Genomic DNA, 4,639 nt, shown 5'->3' on the forward strand with positions numbered 1-4,639 from the left:
ACATTTCCTCTGACATGGCCCTCGAGGGGCCTGAGGACACAGAACTACAGGTAGAGTCCCAATGTGCAGCACATCTGGCCACCAACGAGCACAGGTGTGTGTGTGTGTGTGTGTGTGTGTGTGTGTGTGTGTTTGTGTGGCCATAAAGGAAGAGGTACACTTGTACATCCATATGAGGAAGAAAAACAATTGGAGGAGGGAGAAGGGAATTGGAGAAAGAAATATATAAATCCCTTAAAGAGAAAAATATTATACTAATCACCTGAGCCAACCTATTTCTTATTTGGGGAACATTTTGGACATTACCATTAAAAACAGTTGTCAGGTGATCACTGAGCATCAGATCATTTTACAATCTTGTACCAAACCCAGCAATTTCCTTTCTTGAGCTCCAGAATTGCCAAAATATACTTGTCTAACAGCAAAGGGCTATCAAAAATTGTGTGCCTCCCTGTATGTTTTTTGTTTCTTTTTTTTTTTCCCATGTGCCCATGTGATTTCAACTCTGAGGCTCTACCCTGGCTCCATTCCCACCTCGGGGTTGCCTGCAGGTGAGCAGGAGCAGCAGGAGCAAGGGCAGGTGCTAGAGGCTGCAGAAGAACAGTTTCCAGGAGCTCTTCGGGTCCACATTCCTGTAGAACTGAAAGTTGAGGTAGGAAATATACAGGTTATTGGGGAGGGAGATGACAGGAAAGGTCCATATGGTGACGTCCAGGATGGGGCCCCGAGAACAGTCCAATCCATGCTGGGCAGTGGTACAGAGTGATGCATCTGCACAGAGCTGGGTGGGTGACCGATATCAAATGGAAGCCTCAAGAGTAGTCTGTGTAGAGTCCCCAGCTCAGGGCGTTGAAATGGAAGAAACTGGCAAGAGCAGAAGATTCTTCTGGGAAGAAATGTTCCAGCATTGAGGCTCCCAGTAGCAGCTGTCCCATCCATGACAGGTGGGATGACCCCAACAATGGCTCTGACCCACATGTTGGTGATGCTGATCCTCTTCAATGGGTTATAGCGACAGGTATACAGGACAATGTGGATGACCCTCAGGGCTCCCGCGAGTGGGTTCACCCCCTAGGTTAGTAGGGCAACTCATGGAACAGCACAGCAGGTGGCAAAGGACACAGCTAGCCATGGGCTAATCTGTCCATGAACCAGAGGCTTGTTTTTCTCGTGTTCACTTTTGAATCCAATGGTGCCTCAAAAAAACTGATGGATGGGGTTGGTAGTGCAGAATGCAAGGCCTGTTCTGACAGAACTGAGTAGGAAACAGGGCCAGTCAGGAGGTCCTGGAGCCCGTGCAAATCCGGCAGAGAGCTGTGAGTTTGATTTTGGACAGTGGAGCCCAAATTCCCCGCAGATCATCCAGATGCAGCTTTGGGGTCCCCCCACTGCTTCCCATCTTTAGTCTCTCCCCCATCTCTTGAGCCTTTAGTTCTGGAAGTCGGTTCCAGTTCTAGCAGTTCTTTTTCATTTGGCTTTTTGACAAAGGCAGGCTGGGGGTGTGTGGTGGAAGAGGTCTCATGTCCTAGATGTCTGCTGTGGCCTGACCTGAAGATGTTTTTTTCAAGGAAAGGAAACCGCCCTGGTTCTGGCCTCCATATGACTTGCTGGTTGAGGCTTCTGTCCACTTGTGTGACATAGAGGCACTTGAGGAAGGTCAGGTGCTGAAATGTCACCTATGCCCTATTGATACTCCTGAGAAGATGCATCACCGTGTGAGAGGATTCCACATTGCCCTTTTTTCTGGATACCAGACACATCCTCTCACCCAACCTGTCAAGAGGCGTGGGGAGAGAGTGTGCAGGGATGTGGCCGTAGTGCGTGAGGCTGGTTGCTCCCTGGGGTCCCTGTGTCCTCTCTCCTCGTGGCTGCTGGACACTGCCATCTTCTTTTTCCTGAACTTTCACTTCCATGGTTAACCTTCTGTGCCTGGGAAGGGCACCTCTCAGAGGGAAAACAGCATGAACCACAGTCCAGAGGCAGACAGCATCTGGCATCTTTGGCAACATTTTCACAAACCATCTCCAGGGTGTCTGTTTTACCCATAATCCCAGCTGCCTTCCTGCTGTGATTTTCACATGCACAGCTGGGGCTGACCTAGGTCCCTGCTCATCCTCACAGAAGCTGGCTTAGTGCTTAGTGCTTCAAATAGGACAGTTAGAAGTGGCAGCAAGTGCCACTGGCTTGTTCCCTTCTGGAACAAGCATTGAGGACCTTTAGGGTCTGCATAGCCACCCAGCTTTACCACGTAGACCAAGGAGTCTAATTTCCTGGCAAAGTCAAGAGACAAGATTACACAGAGGTCACTGGGTTTAGTGATTGGGCAGAGGGTACATCATTAAAAATTTTTTTCCCCTAATGGTAAGAGTCATACATTTTTATTGTGGAAAAAAATATCAAAAAGCACAAGATCAAAAGTAAAAAGGCTGGTATAAAGAGATTCTGGAAGCTTTCCCTCTCAGAAGTAATAGGATCTGTTCTACATGAAATTCTTAAGTATGTTCCTTTTAGAGTTACTACTGCTGTGTAACAAACCACCCCAAAGCTTAGTGGCATCAATCAACCATTTTCTTAGGCTCACAGATTCTGTGGGTCAGGAATTCAGACTGGGCACAGCCATGGTGGGTTGTCTCTCTTCATGGTATCTGGGGCTCCAGTTAGGAAGACTCAAAAGCTGGGGATGACTTGACTGCTGAGAGTTGGAATCATTTGGAAGTGTCTTCACTCATACATTCGGTGGGCCACTCTAGATAATGTCTGGGACCTCTCCCTGACTGTTAGCTGGAACAAATATAGGTAACCTCTCCATAAAGACTAGCTTGGGCTTTCTCACAACAGGGCAGCTAGATTCGAAGAGAGAGCATCCCTGGAGATAAGAAGTAGAAGCTTGCCAGTGTCTTGAGAGATTGTACATGGTCATAATGTCATTTTTGCTGTATTCTGTTGGACTAACAGAATCCAGATTCAATATGGACCCTACATCTTTATCGAAGGAATGGGAAAGACTTTGGGAGCTCTGTTTTAAAACCTCCACACTTTCCCAGAGGGCAGGGTAGCTCAGTGACTAGGAGGTGAAGGTCTGGGTTCATAGCTTACTTCCATTCCTACTGACTGTGTGGTCTAAGGCAAGTTCATTATGATGGAAACGATTACTCGCCAATATCTGTTTATTCTCTTTTCTTCCTGGAAGCATGAATAGGCTATCCCCAAGCCCCTTGCATCTAGGTGGGCCCGAGAGACTAGTTTTAGCTAGTCTCTAAATTGTGAGCGGAAGTGCCATGTGCACAGTGAGTTGAGGGGAGGAAGAGCCATGGGTTTTTTCACTCTCCCTCTTGCTTGCTATCTAGTTGCAGGGGATCAGGTGGTGACTCAGTGTAGGAGGTGGGGGAGTCACAGTACAGAAGGGGCCTGGATCCCTGAATGACTGCTAGACTAAGTCCTTTGTTTTGTGCTGTCTGCCAACAAGGGTGCCAATGAGGATATGGGGGGAGACGTAGGCTTTTACTGTGTTAAATCATTGAGGTTTGGGGTTTTTTTGGTGATAGTGGTTAGCCTGCCCTGACCAATGCATTGCCCAACCTCTTTGAACTTGTTTCCCCACTATAAAGTGGGGTATTAGCTGGAGCTATCTTTGGGTGCCCTGCAAATCAAGTGAAATAATTTACTGCACAAAGCCTGCTTATAGTAAGTGCTCAGTGGATGTTAGCTACAGCTATTAAGTGAGTGTGCCTGCCAGTGAGAAGAGTGGCAGGTTTGTGTATGGAAGGATGGGGGTTTAGGACGAGTGGAACAGTAGGATTGCCATTATTGCCATCATCACCACTACCATCATCATCAAGATGGCATCCACCATCTACTGAACACCTGCTTGAGTCAGACTCTATCCTAGGGATTCTTCATCTGCATTCATGTCAATCCCCTGAGGCAGATATTATTAGTCTTGATGTAGAGATGAGGACCTGGGGGCCCAGGACAGCCACTGAAGCTGTCTGAAGTCATGAGCAAGCTTTTAAACTCAGGGCTCTCTGACCTCAAAGCCTGACTTGTTTTACTTCAGGGATGACATTTTGTGCATTTTTGGGAAATGTGACATGTATTTAAAGAACAAAAATGAGGCCTCCACCTGCCTTTCTTCTCACTGGGGCAGTGTTGTGTTTTCCTTTTGAGTTTTTCCTCAACTTTAAGATGCAGGGATTTGCTTTTGTCAATTAATCTTTTGGCAAATAGCTTTCCTGCAAATGTGGAAGGCCCCTGCTGCCTTCCCTTCCCCAGGGTCCTCTTGCTTTTCTGTTCTGTTTAAACTCTGTAGGCTCTGGGTGGAGTGGGTCAGTGGGGAAGGGGACTGGATCTCCAGAACAAAGCCTGTGTCTGAGTCCTGAAAGTCTCTCTTCAGCTTGAGGCCTCCTGTGAGTACAGTGGATATTTTAAAGCCCCGTCAGTGACAGTGATAACCCAAGGTGGGATTATAACCCCAAAGTGGCTTTCTTTTCTTTCTTTTCTTTTCTTTTCTTTTCTTTTCTTTTCTTTTCTTTTCTTTTCTTTTCTTTTCCTTTTCTTTCTTTTCTTTTCTTTTCTTTTCTTTCTTTTCTTTTCTTTTCTTTTTTTCTTCTTTCTTTTCTTTTCTTTTTCTTTTTTTTTT

The 4,639-nt window shown here is 46.5% G+C and overlaps 1 pseudogene; it reads right to left on the reverse strand.

Annotated features, from left to right (window-relative positions):
* Positions 1 to 499: 499 nt before the first annotated feature.
* On the reverse strand, positions 500 to 1,885 carry LOC140609424 (protoheme IX farnesyltransferase, mitochondrial pseudogene; annotated as a pseudogene).
* Between the last annotated feature and the right edge of the window lie 2,754 nt (positions 1,886 to 4,639).

Source organism: Canis lupus, chromosome 2 (genome assembly GCF_048164855.1).
Source record: "Canis lupus baileyi chromosome 2, mCanLup2.hap1, whole genome shotgun sequence".
Classification (NCBI taxonomy): Eukaryota; Metazoa; Chordata; class Mammalia; order Carnivora; family Canidae; genus Canis; species Canis lupus.